Genomic DNA, 19,999 nt, shown 5'->3' with positions numbered 1-19,999 from the left:
ACCCATTGTGCTAATAACACATTTATTGATTTAATTCTACAAGAGCTAAAGTAGCAGATTAAATACCTCACCTCAGATTTTCCTGTCCAGAGTCCTTTACTATAATCTTGGTGTTGAAGCAACTAAAAATAGACAAACACATAAACTGTCAAAACAACTACTTTACAGTACTATATTGAATCATAGCATCTGCTTTCTCTGCAAATATTATTTCTACCCTCAAAAACAGGGATATTACGGATATTACCCTTTTTTAAAACTGGTGAATTTTATATGGACCTCACTTAAGTTGTTTTCAACTTTGTAGCACTTTGAGGATTTTTTCTTTTAATGTATAGTGTGTTAAAAATAAAATGATTTTATTATCGTTACTATTAATTTTACAAACTATGCCTTAATGTAACTTTTACAAAAACCAGAACAAATGGCTCTAACTGCTTTTAGTCAACACAAACGATAAGCAGATAAGCCAAAATAAACAACAGCAGGATTTTCATAAGGGGAGGACTCATAACATGAAACAGTAGCATTTAGCTTCACGTTAGCTCTCATCTAAAGCAAGCTACTTTCTATTCGGGAGGATATCAAAGTACCTTTTCTGCATCTGCTCCTCGACTGTTCCTCCAGCTCACAGCTCATGCGCTCCTCTGCTCATTTATGAATGCGCTTGTCTCCTGCTCAAGTTGGTTTATGTGTAGAAGATGTAAACACTGAACATGCGACATTAAAGCAGGAGCAGTACCGCTGCAAAACATAAAACAAACATAAACAGGAACTTTAACAGGGTAGTAAACACGGTTCACTTTAATTACAAACTAGACGCAGATAAAAGTTATCAGGATATATTTTTTTTAAAGTGCCATTTTTAAACACCTTTCACAATCAATTACTTGATTAATTAAAAAAAAATATCAAAACAATTGTTTGCTACAGCCATAAAGTTAGTTAATAATACCAAATCAATGTCAACTAAAGCACTGCTAAATAACCAACATAGTGATTTCAGTTAGCTATTGATCAATCTGCACATAAAATGAGCTTTACTTCATTTGTCATTAATTATAATAATTTTGTTTGTTGTTTATTTATTTTATATTCTTTACGTAATTAAACATGTGCAAACTTTTATCATACATCTGATGTTGATCACAAAAAACATCAGCTTAGAATGGAAATCCAGGCTCCTTTCAGACTTTCACACACAGCTAACAGGTGCACTTTGTAAAGTCTTCAACAATAAATAATTTGCTAATCCGTGTAAAACACCCAGCCGGCCAATGTGGTTAATTTTTCTGACAGAGTAAAAGTAATCTTGCTAGAAATACTAAATTTAGGCATAAATTCGGGTGGATTATTGTGTAGGAAGTGCAACAGAATCGTTCACGCAGCAACATTAATGCCTCTTTTCCACATGAGGCACGTCACCGCACCGTGCTGAGCCAGTGCAACTCGCCAGCCGGCCAGCTTAGCCCAACCCCCGCACTATCTCGTTTCCATCTCATTTCACGTCTCGGCTTGAGATAAGCTCAAAAACTGTTTTAAAGTACTGAGTGGAAAAGTGGCTTAAATGCATAATAAATTTACGAACGCACTCCCAAGACATCATTTGAAGTTATCCACGCAAATGTTTACAGCTCAAAGTAAATGGCAAGTTTTCTAGAGTTGAAGTTACAACACATTGATCTGATATAACAAACTCACGCACGTTGTTGGGTTGAAAGTGCCTGCTCCGAAATGTCTTTTCAGTTTCAGAGAAAACGAAAGCAAAAGAAAAGGCGGTTATACGGAGCATTTGAGTGTTTGAGTTTTCTAACCCAATTCCCAATCGTTTAAAATGCAAAAAACAAACTACTCGTCTTTATAACATGCGGTAAAGTTATTTGACATGCATATAAAAAAGGTAATATCACTGAAAATATATTGTATTTCAGCCTAACTGAATAGGACGTCTATTTTCTGGGGGAACGGACAGCAAAATTAACGCTGCGACATTTTCTAACGTGCCCGCTTGCAAGATGTCCATTTATTCACACAACACGCAAAGTAAATGGTAAGTTGTTTAGAGTAAACTTTAAAAAACTTAACAAACTCACGTACGTTGTTGTGTTCAGCCCCACACCGACTGCTACCGTAATGGCGTATCTTCTTTTGCAGAGCAAATGAAAGGGGGAGGCGGGAGGAAATGAAAACACAGAGAAAGGGCGGTTAAACATGGTGCATTATGGGTGTTACAGTTCGATCACGCAACCCTGGCCGTTGAAAACGGCAGAATTCTTGACTTAATTCTAAACTCAAAAAATCAGAACATAAAGAAGGTAGATGTTTGGAAAGTTAAAGGGGAAAACTTACCAATATATGGCAGAATCCGAGGAAATTCACATGTAGAGTTTCAGAGGGCGCGGAAATATTGTCACACACGGCGCACAGTGAATGCCTCACACCACACACAGGGGAATAACTTAAGTTTGAACTTTGGATCAAAGTAAAAAAGTACTCTGGAATTGAGTCAAGCATTCTGAAGTTGTTTTAAAACATATATTTGCTTTGCAATCAGAACATGACAAATTTACTTTGGATTTGTGTAAATTTGTATCTTGCTTCAACTGGGCCTAAATACACTTTTTAGAGTGTACTCCGAGTGATGTCAGTTCCCCTTCCTGTTCCTATCTTTGTGTGTTCTGTAAATTATAAGATTATTGTAATAAATTATAGTTGTTTGTATTCACTGGATGGTTGCACGATGACTCGGTTGTTAGCACAGTCGCCTCACTGGTAGAAGATCCCTGGTCCATGCCCTGGGCCTGGGATCTTTCTGTGTGGAGTTTGCATGTTGTTCCTGTGCAGTGTTGGTGTTCACCAGGTACTCCAGCTTCCTCCCACAGTCCAAAAACATGCTGAGATCAATTGATGATTCTAAATTTTCTCTAGGTGTGAATGTGAGTGTGCTTGTTTGTCTCTATGTGTAGCCCTGTGATAGACTGGTGACCTGTCCAGAGTGTCCCCTGCCTTCCCCCTAAATCAGCTGGGATAGACTTGAGGCCACCTGCGACCCTACAGAGGATTAAGCGGTGCATAGATAATGGATGGATGCATCCGTTGGTCTGCTGTGTCCTTGCTGTCAGCAACTGAATCTCTGACCAGCATCTTGTCATGCCCTTTGGCCTTACCAGTGCCCCCGACGTGTTCCAAAATCTCATCAGTGACGTTCTCCGCAATATGATCAACCAGTTTGTGTTTGTGTACTTTGTTGACATTCTGATCTACTCCTGCAACCCTGAAGAACATAACCAACATGTGCAGCAAGTCCTGGGACGACTCCTGAAAAACTGCCTGTTTATGAAGGCAAAGAAGTGTGAATTCCATCCATCTACCGTATCCTTCCTGGAATACATCATATCTAGAAGAGAGGTGCAGATGGACCGAGCTAAACTGTTGGCTGTACAGCACTGGCCTCAACTGGAAAACAGAGAATAGCACAAGCGGTTTTTAGGATTCACCAACTTTTACAGGAGATTTATTTGCAATTACAGAAAAATTGCTGCCCCACCTCCAAGTTGCTGCTCCACCTCCAAGCCCTGCTGAACACCAGAAGCCCCACATTCCTGACAGGACCTCAAGTGCCATTTTTTCTCTGCTCCGATCCTAGTCCAGCCGGATTCAAGCCAACAATTTATTGTTGAAGTGGACGCTTCTGACACAGGAGTGGGAGCAGTCTTGCAATGCTCTCCAATGGACAATACGTTTCATCTCTGCACCTTCTTCTCCAGAAACCGATGTATCTTTGTCACAAAAATACGATCATGTATTTTTTTTTAAATAGATTAATTAAAGGACTTCTGGAAATATGAGAAAATCTGCTAGGTCAAAAATATAGACACGAAAGTGTTAATATTTAAGTAAATGTCTTTTTGCAATTTTTGCCTCAACTAGGTGCTTTTGGCAGCCATCCAGAAGCTTCTGGCAAGCTTTCTCAACTCAGCTCAACTCAACTCAACTTTATTTATAAAGTGCTTTAAACAGCAGCCGCTGTAACAAAGTGCTGTACAATAAACAGTGAATTAAAACATTAAAACAATAAATAAAACATAAATAAAACATACACATATTAAGACAACAGCACAATAAAACAGAAGCAGAGTCTCATGCTGTGTTAAAAGCCAGTGAATAAAAATAAGTTTTAAGTTTTGTTTTAAAAACTGACAGTGAGGGAGCCTCTCTGATGTGCATAGGGAGATTATTCCACAATCTAGGAGCAGCAACAGAGAAGGCTCTATCTCCTCTGAGCTTCCACCTAGACCTTGGAACCTCCAGAAGCAGCTGAACAGTTGATCTGAGGGTTCGTGAGGGGGCATGAGGATGGAGCAGCTCAGAGAGGTAGGGAGGGGCCAGACCATTTAAGGCTTTAAAAACAAATAAAAGAACCTTAAAATCAACCCTAAAGTGCATGGGGAGCCAATGGAGGGAAGCTAAAACAGGCGTAATGTGCTCATATTTTCGAGTGCTGGTTAAAAGACGGGCAGTAGCATTTTGAGCCAACTGGAGACGCGCTAGGGCAGACTGGCTAGTTCCAAGGTATAGTGAATTACAATAATCCAATCTGGTTGTGATAAAAGCATGGATCACCATTTCAAAGTGCTCTGGTGTTAGAAAGGGCTTCACCTTGGCTAACTGTCGCAGGTGAAAGAAGCTAGCCTTCACCATGGCACTGATTTGATGGTCAAGTTTAAAATCAGAGTCCATTTTAAAACCCTGGTTGGAAACCACTGGCTTAACATAGTGAGCCAGGGGGCCCAAGTCAACAGGGGGAGACTCACAAGGGCCACTGGGACCGAACACCATTACCTCAGTTTTCGTCTCGTTAAAACGTAAAAAATTTAAAGCCATCCAGGCTTTAATGTCATCAAGACAGGACAGAAGCGGTGTGACCGATTGAGAGTCTTTCTTTTTCAACGGCACTTAAATTTGTGTGTCATCCGCATAAAAATGGAAGGCGATGCCATGCTTCCTAAGGATGGATCCCATAGGAAGTAGGTATAAGGAAAAAAGGAGAGGCCCTAAAATTGAACCTTGCGGGACCCCAAAAGACAACAGAGCAGGGGGGGATTCAAAGATATCGAGGCTCACACTCATAGTTCTGCCAGTTAAGTAGGACCTAAACCACTGCAGTGCACTACCACTAATGCCCACCGAGGGCTGCAAACAAGATATTAAAATGTTGTGGTCCACTGTGTCAAATGCAGCAGTTAAATCCAGAAGAACAAGAACCACATAATCCTCCAGCAGTCTTTTAAAATTAAAAACGACACTTGCAGCTTGTCCTTCTTCCACCTGTGCTCAGCTCTACGACACTCCCTCCTGACTGCTCTAGTTGCGTCGTTGAACCAGGGCTCCAATTTTGCTCTACGATGTGCAGTCTTTAAAGGAGCCACGGAGTTTAAAATACCCTGACAGGTAGAATGGAGCCATGAGCTGAGTTCCTCTGTATCCACAGAGGATAAAATAGCGGGGACGCAAAGTTGATTAAAAGCAGCGGAGAACCGACCGGCAGAGAGAGAGTTAAAAACCCGACAGTGCCAAGCAGGAGCGCTAGATTTAAGAACAGCACATGAAAAGCCAACATTAAAAATCACAGGCTTATGATCAGAGAATACGTTATCACTGATCTCAATATTCGACACAGACAATCCATAAGACAAAACCAGGCCTAACGTGTGTCTATGTTCATGTGTGGGACCCGACACACACTGAACCACATTAAAAGAGTCAATAAGACTTAAAAAGTCCTTCACCAGTGGCTTATCAGGACAGCACACATGAATATTAAAATCACCAACAATTAGGACACGATCATAGTTGGGGATGATACCAGCCAGAAAATCTGAGAAGTCCTTTAAAAAGTCCTTATTGTACTTGGGAGGCCGATCGATGACGGCGCACAGCACCGGTCCGACCAGCCAACCTCAAATAGCAACACCTCAAAGCTGGAGAAAGACGAAGGAACGGCACGCTGCTTGCATCTAAAGTCATTATTAGAAACAGTGGCCGTTCCTCCTCCATGGCCCGACGTCCGCGGGGAGTTGAAGAAAGAGCAGCCATCCAGGATTAGATCAACGAGGGCGCTGCACTCACCATCGCTGATCCATGTCTCTGTCACACAGAGGAAGTCCAGGCTCCGGGAGCAGAAAAAGTCCCTCAAAATAAAAGCTTTGTTTGCCAGTGATCTGGCATTCACCAGGCCAATCCTGGCGGGGAGAGCAATGGGTGGATCGAGGATTCGGGCGCCCCGCTGCAGTGTCGCCAGGTTCCGGAGGTTTACTCCGTGCTGGCGAAGCCGAGGAGAGCAGGGGCGACGTGGCAGGGATCTCTCATCCAGGCAGGTGACGGGCACCAGGCAGGAGGCGACAGGGTCCAGGAAGCGCTGGGGCACGCTGAAGGAAAACAATGTGCCTCGTCTTGTCCAGGAAGTGAACGACGCTGAGGACGTGGACGCCAGGTAGGCCTTGAGCCTCACCTGCCTCACCTGCCTCACCTGCATTTACCGCGGCGGCGGGACGCTTCCGTGGAGGAGGTAGGTTCGGTGTCCGGAGCAGGTAAGCCGGGATTCCCCGTAAAGGCGGGGGGCAAAGTTTTGTGGCCACCATTATTAAAATCAATCACAAATCCAACTTTATGTCACAGTTCCAACAAAGTTTGTTGATCATATGTCAGCAGAGACTCAACCCATCGAGTGCCAAGGACAGAAACACAACAAACACCAACCAAATGGAGAGCGACAGACGAGTGGCCAAACACACCGGCGCCATCTTGGCCTTTCAATTGTATCTTTGTATTCACTTCACGAAACTGGTGCAGTTTAACTAAATTTGTAGACTTTCTGAAACAGACTTGTTTCTTCATCATAGTCAAAAGGTTCTTGACCAGTCCAAACTCTTAATTCTGGCCTAATTTAGGCATTTCTTTAACATTTATAGTGCGTGTCTTGAGGTCATTGTCTTCTTGGAACATCCAACTGCATCCAAGACCACGTTATGGCTGATGATTTTAGGCTTTGAAGAAAACGGAGGTGATTCTCCTTCTTTTTTTAGTCAATTTATTTTACATAAAATACCAGTTCCACCGACAGCAAAACAGCCCCAGAGCATGATAATACCACCACACCATGCTTGATGTTAAGTTTGGTATTCTTGGGGTTAAAGGCCTTGCCTTCCGTCCTCCAGTTTTAGTCATAACTCAGTTTGTGTTTCATCTGATCATGGAAATTTCCTCGAGAAGACCTTTTCTTTGTCTATATGAGCAATCTTCAGTTAAACCTGTAGGTGCCATTTCTAAAGGAAGATCTTCTTTCTTTCATGACAGCCTCTCAGTCCATGGCGATATAAAACAGACATGACTTGGGGGTGGGCGGAGGGGGCTGAAGCACCTGCCCCTTTGATCATTGATGCCCAAAGTGCCATTTTGTCAAAGTTGTTTTTTAAATTTTGTTTTTTATTTTGTGTGTGTGTGTGTGTGTGTGTGTGTGTGTGTGTGTGTGTGTGTGTGTGTGTGTGTGTGTGTGTGTGTGTGTGTGTGTGTGTGTGTGTGTGTTTGTGTGTGTGTCTAAAAGTCTTTGAGGCCCAAAATAATAAATAAAACAAAAATAAAAAAAATAATAATTCAGATCTACCCTCAGTCACATGATCTACGTAGACGTCCCTTACTCACTGCCCTGAGGGGCTCAGACGTGCCCTGTAGCTCAGCGCTAGCGCCGCTAGTCTAGAGCAGTGGTTCCCAACCTGGGGTCCGCGCCCCCCCAGGGGGGGCGCCAGAGATCTGAGGGGGGTCGCGAAGCTTTGTCTGCTCTGAGGCTGTGATGTTATAAAAAAAATAGATTTTTACATTCTGGATAAAATCAGTAACAGACTCACTGTGTCATCACAAGGCTACCTATAAAGCATTTTAAAAACACATTTATTTGGTCTTTCTTCAGGTCGGCTCGCTAGTTCATCCCGATTCATTAGTTTGTGTGCAGTTAGAAAATTACTGACGGAAACGGTGTCTGACAAACGCAAAACGGGTGAAGATTCATCAGTACCTAAAAACTCCAGCTCTACCTCCAGAGTTACCTTAAATTTGGTTTTATTAAAGGACAAGACAGAACTATGTTATTTGTGGTGAAATGCTCGCAAATGACAGCATGAAGCCAGCGAATTACGGCGACGTCAGGAAATAAAACAGTTCGGTAAAGTCGGAAAGATATTCACAAATTCGGACTTCCGGCATCAATAACTCATTAAATATACGTTGTCTAAACATAAACGATGCCTCTTTTTCATCGTTGTAAGGTAGACAATGTGCTACAAGCCCAGTTTAATCAAAAGTCGCTGTCTTACAAGCTGCAGAAATAACATTGGTGTCTATGAGCAGCCGGCTGTGCGACAAGTGAACAGGGACCGTCTGCAAAATGCAAAACCGCTGCAAACAGCGAAGAGACACAAATATTCAACAAATTTACTGCAGCCAGCAATTGACTCCTGCTGGTCATACTACAACTCTTGGTTTGTTATAAATTTTTTTTTCACAATTTTAGGATTTTTTTTAGTAAAAAAAAAAAAAAAAAAATCAGTAACTTAACTCTTATGTAGTGTCACCAAATTTAATGCAGCCATAAACTCTCTCCTCCTCGTCATAGTACAACTCTTGGTTTGATATAAAATATTATTTGTTTTTATAATTTTAGGGAATTTTCTATTAGTATTACAATTCAACTTCAACAACTGATGGTCCTGATGGTGAGGAGGTTTTGCAGCGGTATTCGTTTGTGCACAGTGTATTTTTGCAAGATGACTGACAAAGTGAAGTGAGCATCCTGTGTGTGTGTGTGTGTGTGTGTGTGTGTGTGTGTGTGTGTGTGTGTGTGTGTGTGTGTGTGTGTGTGTGTGTGTGAGACCCTGCACACACCTCTCATCAGTTATAGCCGCTAGTTAATCACACACAGCATGCTGAGGGGGAAGAGTATGCCAGGCATCTGTTTGTTCCTGTATGTTTTGTCATGGGTAAAGTGCATCAGAGAGATGTATTATTTTACTGTCAGTGAGTTGCAGTGTGTTTCCTGTGTTTCTAGAGGCAATGAGGTATATGTTATGCTATTTCACTAAAATTATGTACATGCATTTTCAAATAATTTTGGACTATTGCAGTATAAATACAATAACAATAATAATTAGAAGAATTTGAATTGTGATTTTCTCAACCTCTCATTTAAAGATATCAGTACTTGTTTATAACATTTGTATATAAAGACAAATTAAATATAATATGCATAAATATAAAATATATAACTTTTAAACTTTGTTGTCTTGCACAAAGTGGATAGTCAAACTGAATAAAAGCATAAATACATCTAGATACATGATTTCTATATCATTTTTTTTTAAAACTTTATTATTAGCACTGCGAATAATAAAGGGCAGATTATGAATCAGCACCCATGGAGCAAATCTGTGGCTATACAGTATATGTCTTGAAAAGGTATGACATTTAAAAGCAAGGACTCCAGGAAGAGTAGCCACAGTTAAACAGTCCAGTGTCTAATGGTGATCTAAATTAAACTTCAAAATAATAATTTGTCAAAAATACATTACAGCACTGTGAAATGTTGCTTATGACCACATCAGGGTTTAAACCACTGACCTTCTGATCAGTAGTCCTGGGACTTAACCATTGCGCCACTGAGAATGTCTACACTTTCAGATCAATACAGCCCACCTCCAGTGATATCAGCAGCAGCCTCCTCACCAACCCCCATTGAACAGCTTCTACTGAGAACAGAAGCTGTTCAATGTACCCCATCAGTCAAACATAGACTGCCCCCTAACAAAGATATGAGGTGTGAACAATGATATGGTATGCCATGCTTCCATGTTACATTCTTCATGAATATGGGTAGCTACAATTCAGCCAGTTATATTATAAGGTATGTTTCTGTATGGTGTTTCAAATTCGTGCTCTGTGTGCCCCCTTTTAACTTTGAGCACCTGCCCCTCCAAAGGTCTCTGCATAGCCCTGCAGAAAGATCCCGGGAAGGCCGGGACGTGAACCGTGGATATTTTAGCTGTAAGGCGAAAGTGCTGACCACCAAGCCACTGTGCAGCCCTGTACATCAACAGTGCTAAAAAGGAAAAAAAAAAGAAAGTCTAAATAGAAAATTCAGAGTCATAGGAGTCACTGAAAACTCAAGACTGCCAAGATGTACATGTGTTTACAAGTGTATGTAAACTTTTGTTCACCACAGTAAATGTCTTAAAGAAATACAGAATGTCCGATCATCACTGCCTTACATTCCATTATATTTGGTATTACTTGATGTCTCAATGTTTTGCTTTCTTTCACACAAAGAAAGACCTTGCCACCATACCATAATAAAGAAAACGAAAGAAATCAAAGTTCACCTAAATGTAGCACTTGTGCAATGGTGTGATGCTCACCATCTTATCTTGAATGTTCAAAAAACTAAAGAGATGATCTTAGACCCGAGATCAGTGGAGGACTACTGTCCTGTTGTCATACATGACTCACCCATTGAGCAGGTCAGCTCATATAAATATCTTGGAGTTCACTTAAACAGCTCTTTTAGTTGGAACGTCCATGTGGAAAGCGTGTGTTCCCGTTTACAGCAAAGACTGTACTTCCTGCACAGGCCGAAAGTATGTAAAGTATGTATGGTGTGGACAAAAGCATCATGTTCTTATTTTATCAGGCGGTACTGGAGAGCTTGGTCCGATATGGGATGTCAGCCTGGTATGGCAACCTTACTGTAAAGTTGAAAACCAAACTGGCTTGTTTGGTGCACACGGCCATGAAGGTGATGGGGAAAAGTGACTATTTATGGCACAGTTGCTGAGTCCAAGACAAATTTCCCAAAGTGGGACAACAAAGTATTGTATTGTATAAGATGTCACTCTGAGCACAACTGCAGTACAACAACCTAACACTAGTGGGCGCAGGGCAGCTTCCACTCCCTCTGACTCTCATCAGGGTCTGCACAGACTGTAGCTGCATCATCAGAGTCAAGTTAGCAAAGGTGCACACAGTCAGGACATCACACTGCCAAGCCTTCAAAATACATGATCCGATGTTTAACCGCTGCACAAGTTCTGTGCAGTGACACAGACTCAATTTTTTTCGTCGACAAAGTTATTAAGAGGAGAAAACGATAAAATAAAATCAAGTGAAGCATGAACTGGAAAACAAATTCAAAGCAACAATTTGCAAATATAAGGATGCTCCACATTGTAAAGCATAACAGAGCACTCCACATCTTTGGATTATCAACTGCTGGTTCAAACAAGATCACTAAAAAAATGCATGAAAAATTATGAAGGGCACTTTTCACTGAAAGGTAGTTTGTTTCAGCTCTAAACTCAAGTCTATTTCAATTAGGCTAGATTAGCGACATGTACCTCACAATACTTAGATAAAATAAATAAATAAATAAATAAAAAAAATCCACAACTATTTTTTAGTTCTCAGATATTCAATCTTTAATTTAAACTCAGACCCCAGCCATCTGTTGTCTGTAGTGTTTTGATAGTAATAATTTGGTATTAAGAAAATAATTATAACTCTCACAGCAAGGAAGTTCGCAGTGTTAAGTTACGATTAGGACATTGATATTGCACAGCAAATAATAATAATAATAATAATAATAATAATAATAATAATAATAATAATAATAATTATTATTATTATTATTATTATTATTATTATTATTATTATTATTATTATTATCTGCAACCTGCTACAGTCAAGTGCATTTCACGAGCTAGTATTTTAATGACACTATGAACGTCACATTTGAGGTGAGTGTGTTTCTAAGCTCATGTAACCTATTACGTTGAAGCGTTGTGGGGGATGTGAAGTCTCTTCTTCGTGCTGGGCGATGACACTCAGCAGATCCCACCATAGACTGATCCCCACAGAGCTGCTCGGACGGCCGGATTCACACTTAGAGCTCTAGGATCCCCTTAGTTCCTGCTTCCGCTGCAGCCTTTGTACTCCGTTTTGTGGAGCCTCACACCCCGGCTACCGCTGCGGCAGAATCATCCTCCGCAACCCTGCTCAGATGCCTCTGGAAGCCACTGTATCACGTCAAGGTAGGTGATAAGAACCGTTCCTGCATGGCGGAAACATAGAAGCGCGGAGCAGTGCACAGCCCACAGATTCCTTCCTATATCCCGGCCTGTTGACTGCGTCGCTGATGGGCTCACGTCGAGCAAATAGCGGTCACAGTATGTAGCAATTTTTTCTTCACATCGATGTTCCCATCATGCTGAGGTACGTTACAGTGTGAATAACGACCGCACGCCCTCCTTTGTTGCTTATTCACGTTAAGGGGAAGCAAGTGTGCATGTTCGAACCAAATTGATATCCGCGTAGCGAGCAGAGTAATTGGCATGAAACCTTTTTAAGACGGCATAATTACCGGGCCGGGGACAGCCAATGACCGGGTACTGAAGCGGTTTGCTTGGGCACTGAAGGCAGTAACAGGGCTAGAATCGTGTAGCCTATATGCTAGCTGTATGTCGATGTGCGTTTGTTTTCGGTTTGTCGGGCCATATATGAGTGCGTACCGTTAAATGGGAATGTAATGGACTCGACCTCCACCCTCGCACTGAAAATATAGACTCACGACATTGAGGGGTTTGATAAGTATGTATATAATCCAATGTCTTTTTCCTCATTGTGTAATTGTGCGCGCGCGCGCGCGTGTGTGTGGCGGCTAGGAGAAACAGCTGCCTCCTTTTCAGCCTCAGTGGACTGCTGCTAGTATCAGGAATAGCTTTGTAATAAGCGCCACAGCCAGGCGTGAGTTTGTTTTCAGTATCTGGAGGTGTGGATAGTGTGTAATAAGGCCTCTGATATGAGATTATAGAATAAAACGGCTTCATCTTCATCACATCAGGACAGTCAGAGGGAGCTGGGAGGGTGATTTCTGTTTACACTACACACACACAGACACACCGACACACACCGACACACACACACACACACACACACACACACACACACACACACACACACACACACACACACACACACACACACACACACACACATACAAAGGCTTTACGAACCTCGCCTTCTGATAGACTGTGCCGTTAAGGTCAGTCAGAGGTTCAATTCCCAGAAAGGTCTCCCATTAGAGGACGTATGCCTTGACAGTGATGTGAAAGCAGCTGGTGGCATAAGTACAGCTCACATGCAAACCCACAGCTTTGTTAGCATTGTTTAAAAACGACAAAATGAAAGCATGTCAGTTAACAGCAAACCGTAAAACTTACTTGCACTCACTTATTTTCCATTGAATATGTCATATCATAAAGATGTGACAAATTCAATCAATCAATCAATCAATCAATGAAGATTTATTTATAGAGCACTTTACAGCACTTTACAACACTCAAAGTTGACCAAAGTGCTTTCCAGTTAAAATCAAACAGTAAAATTAGTTATTATTATTCGTGAGCTGATAAAAGCCTGAATAATCCTTTCAAGGTCAGTGCGATTTAAAAAAGGCTTTACTTTAGATAAAAGACGTAACTGATAAAAACTTGCTCTGACCTTTCAATGGAAAGTAAGCGCACTATGTTGTTGCTTTCTCATGAAATCCATTTGTTATATACACTATATTGGCAAAAATGTTGGGACACCCCTCTGTGATCTAATCACTTCCATGGCTACAGGTGTATAAAATCAAGCACCAAGGCATGCAGACTTATTCTACAAACATTTGTGAAAGAATTTTTAAGACCAGGCTTAAAACCTTCCTTTTTGACAAAGCTTATAGTTAGGGCTGACTGGGGGACCCTGACGGGGTGAGCTGGTGTTTTCATTTGCACAACTGACTTCCCCTCTTGACGTCCCTTTAGTTTGCCCCTAGTTATGCTGCCTAGGCTGCTGGGGAACCTCTCTTGATGCACTAAGCCCTTCTCTAACTACCTACGTATTTATTATATATACCATTATTGCATTACACTCACTCTGTTTCTGCCTGTGTCCTTTCTCCGAGTGTCCCTGGTCCCAGAGCTGGATGCTTCAGATGTGTGGTTGTTCTCCCACCAACTGTAACCCTCTACCTGTAACCCTCTACCTCTATCCCTTTACCCCTCTACCTCTAATCCTCCATCTCTATCCCTCTACCTCTCTACCTCTTCTGTCCCTCTCAACCCGCCCAGCCAGCAAGCAGATGGGTCCCCCCACATTAGAGGCGGGTTCTGCTCGAGGTTTTTTTCCCTATTAAAAGGGTGTTTTCCTTGCCACTGTCGCCTTTTGGCTTGCTCTGGGGGTCAGGCATATGGGTTCTGTAAAGCGTCTCGAGACAATTTGACTGTAATTGGCGCTATATAAATAAAATTGAATTGAATTGAATTGAATTGAATTGAATGGGTCACTGTCAGGAGCTCAGTGAATTCAAGCATGGTACCATGATAGGTTACCACCTGTGCAATAAATCCATTCATGACATTTTTTTGATACTAAATACATAACACCTTTAGGATTAATTAGAGCGGAGACTGAGAGCCATGCCTTCCCATCCAACATCAGGGATTGACCTCACAAATGCGCTTCTGGAAAAATTATCAAAAATTCCCATAAATGCACTCCTAAAAGCCTTCCCAGAAGAGTTGAGGCTGTTATAGATGCAAAGGGTGGGCCAACCCCATATTAAACCCTATGGATTAAGAATGGATATCATTAAAGTTCATGTGCGTCTAAAGGCAGACGTCCCAATACTTTTACAACATAGTGCAGATGAAGTATGGCTTTTTTTATTGCATACTTTTATTATTTAATATCACTTTAAAGAATGTAGTCATCTTACAAGACATATGTCATCTCTGTGAAGCAGACGGTGATTTTTTTGACTGCATATTGTCTGATGATAAATTATTAGCTCATAGTGTTGTATAGTGCCACAATTATCCTTGAGTTTCGATCCATTTGCAGTCAATATCCATTGTACTCTCATTTGAATTGTAGTTGCTGACAAGGGAGAAAATCAGCACCTACGGACAACTAATGAATCATTAATGTTATCTAATAAACTCAGCCTTAGTAATGGGAGCAAATTGATTGAGTTACTGAGTGCCTAATTCATTCATAAATAAGGAAACAGCTGTATTCAGTGCCATGCAAAAGTATTTGCCCACCTACAGAAATCTTCTATTTTTGCATATTTGTCACACTTAAAGGTTTCAAATCATCAAACAGTTTATTTAAGACAAAGACAGCCCAAGAAAACACAAAGTTTTTAGCTGATTATTTTATTTTTGAAGGAAAAATGCAGTCCAGCCCACCTTGCCCTATGTGAAAAAGTAATTGCCTCCTTAGCTACCAATCTACCAAATGACCATGTTCATTTGGCAACTGGGTTCAGTTTCACCAAATACACCCATGTATGATTACTGCCAGGCTTGTTGAATCTAAACTTCATTACATAGAACCTGTCTGGCATTGTGAAGTAGCTTAAAGTGTCTCAAAAAGTAGCACTTGATGCCACATGCTAAAGAGATTCAAGAACAGATGAGAAACAAAGTCACTGACATTTATTAGTCTGGAAAGAGTTACAAAATCATTGCTAAGGCTCTGGGACTCCAAGAGAACCACAGTGAGAGATATTATCCACAAATGGAGAAACATGGAACAGTGGTGAACCTTCACAGGAGTGGCCGGCCTACCAACATTTCTCCAAGAATGCATCAACACCTTATCCAGGAGGTCCCAAAAGAACTCAGATGAACATCAAAAGATCTGCAGACCTTACTGGCCTCAGTTTAGATCGGTCTACATGATTACACAATTAGGAAGACACTGGACAAAAATGGTATCATGGGAGAGTTGCAAGGTGCAAACCACTCAGGACCAAAAAGAACATAACGGTTCATCCAGCATTTGCAAAAACAAACAAACAAACAAACAAAAACATCTGGATGAGCCCCAAGACTTTTAGGATAACATCCTGTGGACTGATGAGTCAGAGGTGGAACGTTTTGGAAGACATGGGTCTTTTACATCTGGCATGAAGCTAATACTACATTCCACAGAAGAACATCATACCAGCAGTTAAACATGGTGGTGGTAGTGTGATGGTTTGGGGCTGCTTTGCTTCCACAGGACCTGGACAACTTGTCATAATTGATAGAGCCATGAATTCTGTTCTCTATCAGAAAATCCTCCTGAAGAATATCCACCATCAGTTCTTGACCTAAAGCTCAAACACCAATGGTTTATGCAGCATGACAATGACCCAGAGCACACAAGCAAGTCCACCTCTGAGTGACTCAGAAACAACTAAATTGAGGTTTTGGAGTTGCCAAGTCAAAGTCCAGACTTGAATCCAGCTGAGATGCTGTGACATGACCTCAAAAGGGCAGTTCATGTTCATAAACCATCTAATGTGACTGAATTAAAACTACAGTATTCTGCAGAGAGGAGTGGACCAAAATTCCTCCATCATGATGTAAAAGACTGATCACAAGCTGTAACAAACATTTAACTGCAGTTATTGCTGCCAAGGGTGGACCAGCCAATTATTAGGTCCAGAGGGGCAATTACTTTTTCACACGAGTGACATAAGTTTTCAACAATTCATCAATAAACCGTAATTTTAAAAAGGCATTTTATGTTTTGTGGGTTATTTTTGTCTAATATTAGATAAATACAATTACTATTTACTTTGATGTTCTGGAACATTTAAATGTGAAAAATATGCAAAAAATAGAAGATTTCTGTCAGGGGCAAATACTGCATATTGCAGTGACAGCATTGTATAGCATTAGGCTTCTCTGTCTTGGATTCCAGTGACTGCAACTGTAGTGCTTTAGATAGACGCCTGCTTAAATCTCATCTGCTGCAAACTGTCGGGCCAGTTATTTTACATCGAGCAAAGTGACTCATGCTTTGGCAACCATTTGCTTTGATCCGGACCTCACCATTTTTGAATTGAATAGGCATAGCCAGGGTGGACTCATTTTTATCAGCCAAGTAAAAATAATTTAATTGGAGTAGTTCATTCAAGGTTGAATAATTTTTCATGAAGCACTTGAGTCACATAGTCACAATGGCAGTCAAAGTAACCTTTGCAATTTACTTGGTAGGTCTGAGGTTTTTGCAGAACGCTATAGACACAGTGGCTTGTGTCGTCTTATCCTCTTGTGTTGATTGCCTTGGACAGATCTCACTTCGCTACCATGTAGATACTGAAATGCATCATATTTCATCTATAATAGCGCAGAACATGTTTTCTAGATAAATAGTCCCCCCTCCCTTAAGCTGACCTGTGTTTTCTCTTTCTACTTCTTTTATTTCCCTCTCTTTTTCTGTCTGCCCTTAGTGCTTCCACCATCCATGCCTTATGCCACTATCTGTCTTCATTTTTGACAAATTGTTCATTAAACATAGTTTTGCTTGGCCATAGGGGTTATATGTGGTGCAGTGAACAAGAATGGGTGGTGACTCATTGCATAGTCTTAACTGTAATTAACAGGTATGTAGGGTTGTCACGATTTCAATTTTTTGAGCCACGATTATTGTGGAAGGAAATATTGCGATTTTACGATTATTCACGATTATCGACATTATGAAAGAAAAAACCCAGTGTTTGTATTTAAATAAACTCTTTAATAATACTTAAACTTTTAAACATTTACTGTTCTTATAAAATAAAATAAATTGTTCCAACACATCTGTGTAGTAAATAAAAGTGCAAATTGCATTACAAAACTGTCATTAACTTGAGGAACTTAAAGGCTTCTTTAGCTGCCATCATTAAAACAAAATAAAATTATAAGATTGGCATTAAAAACTGTGCTGTTTTCTCTATAATATTAATAATAATTAGGGATGTGCCGATCAGGTTTTTTGCTGCTGATCACCGATACCGATCATCCTTGAATGCCGATTACCGATACTGATCACATGGATTGGATTTAAATGCTCTATTTATATATGAGTGCTGCTGCTTATATGATGTAGGAAAAAAATGAGCAAATACTGCCTTAATTTAGACAAAAATATGCTTACAAAAACTGGCAGGCACATTACAGCAACTATTCAGTCTGGGAATCTTGTAAATGATGTATAATTACTACTTATTTATGTTCAATATGTATTTATTGGTTCTAGTGAAGTGCCTCTTTGAGACTTTTATGTATTATGGAATGTTGCAATTTAATGTATGGTTGATAACGTAGTGTTTACTTTGTAAATCAAACAAAACAAAAAGACATAAAAAGAATACATTTAAAGATTCTAAAAACCCTTCATTTTAAGCTTTAAATAATCCTCCACAATTTTAGACAATATAACTACAGAAAAAAGGATAAATGGGAGTCTTATTTATTTTTACTAAAACGTTTATATAAACAATTCACCACTAATTTTACAACAATTAATCAAAACACCCGGATCATTTCCCAGGGAAAACTCTAGAGTCTGACAGGAGGTCCAGGCAGACAGACAGCCTCCCTGTCCTGGAGGTTACTGTCTCCTCCACTACCACTGTCAGCGGGCAGCGGGGCTTCCCGGACCACACTCCCTGCTGAGGGGACCGGGCCGACAGCATCTTCGGAGGAGGGCACGGGCTTCCGGAGCCAAAACAACCGGCGGGTCGGGAGCTCCGGTTACCTCCTGCGCTCCCGTTCCCCGCCCGTCGCAGCCGGGCTGCTTTCCTGCGTCCGCAGGGGAGGGGAAGGCGGCGGGCCGCGGCGGGTGGGGAATGGGAGCGCAGGAGGGAACCGGAGCTCCCGACCCGCCGGTTGTTTTGGCTCCGGAAGCCCGTGCCCTCCTCCGAAGATGCTGTCGGCCCGGTCCCCTCAGCAGGGAGTGTGGTCCGGGAAGCCCCGCTGCCCGCTCCCAACCCGCCGGTTGTTTTGGCTCCGGGAGGAAACCCGGGGCATGGGGGGTCCTTGGGGCGGCCCGGCCGCCGGACCGCTGACTTCGGAACCGACAGTTACCGCGCGTGCGGCGGACAGTCCCATCTTGGCAACGTCATTGCGCACAGCGGCCACAATATTAGGGACACTTCGAGTAAAGAATCTGTCATAACTGATCATATAATTCTCTCTCTGTGTGTGTGTGTGTGTGTGTGTGTGTGTGTGTGTGTGTCTGTGTGTGTGTGTGTCTGTGTGTGTGCGCGCAGTGATGCCGATTAGACAGGAGCGCGCGCACAGGCCAAGGAGCCACTCTCTCTCCACTCTCCACTCAGCGCAGCTCACGCTTCTTGCATTGCACCTCTCGCGAGGCTTTTCTACGGATAATCGTGGTTGTGAAAAATGTGACGAATATCTATTTGTAATTGTGGTTATTGTAAAACCGGTTAACCTTGACAACCCTACAGGTATGCACTAGTCACGTGGCAAACACCGGTTCGCTGTTTGGTTTAGTGCAGCAAGTCACTGCCAAGTGGAGTTTTATTTAAAGTACCAGTTGGATTTGTTTTTCATTGCAATTTTGTCTGTAATACCAGCCTGTCACCTGCACAGCAAGTGCCTCTGTTTGCATGAAAAGCCATTCTAATTTCAAGCATGATAGTGTTTTGGCTCAGTGTACAGTGTGTGTATAATGCTTGGTATTGGCTTCAGTGTGCTGTGTATACACCCTCACCCCCCACCACCCTGTTGTCCCAGATAGATTTTTTTTTTCCTTTTTCTAAAAACATCAGATGCGTGTGAAGAGAAGGCTGAATAGAGAAATGGAGGAAACAAACAACTCATTTTGAAGACACGTTACTAGTTTTGGGGCCTCATTCAAGAAACACAAAGAACATTGAAGTGAGGAGGCTATGCAAGACACAGCAATGCTTGTAGCAAGATCCAGTAACAATGTTACCAAAACAGGAAGGCTCATCTGGAAGCATTGTTTTGTTGGTATTGTTAATCTCTGTGCAGGGTATTTGAGTGCCAGACAATGTACTGTAAATAGAGCAGAAGCCATTGAAAAGATATATGATATAGATGTATAT

General features: G+C 41.5%; 1 protein-coding gene across 3 annotated transcripts in view; it reads left to right on the top strand.

The window, feature by feature from the left end:
- The first annotated feature begins 11,911 nt into the window (after positions 1 to 11,911).
- Positions 11,912 to 19,999, top strand: part of fut8b (fucosyltransferase 8b (alpha (1,6) fucosyltransferase)) — a 125,050-nt gene continuing 116,962 nt past the window's right edge. Inside the window, exon 1 of one of the 3 annotated variants that reach the window (XM_023275135.3) lies at positions 11,912 to 12,131. The gene's annotated coding sequence lies outside the window, so the exon portion shown is untranslated. Of the gene's footprint in view, positions 12,132 to 12,151; positions 12,313 to 19,999 lie in introns of those variants that run through there. The other 2 variants (XM_055015851.1, XM_023275136.3) reach the window with 2 other exon arrangements.

This window comes from Amphiprion ocellaris, chromosome 12 (assembly GCF_022539595.1).
Source record: "Amphiprion ocellaris isolate individual 3 ecotype Okinawa chromosome 12, ASM2253959v1, whole genome shotgun sequence".
Classification (NCBI taxonomy): Eukaryota; Metazoa; Chordata; class Actinopteri; family Pomacentridae; genus Amphiprion; species Amphiprion ocellaris.
This window is presented reverse-complemented; position numbering and strand designations above follow the sequence as displayed.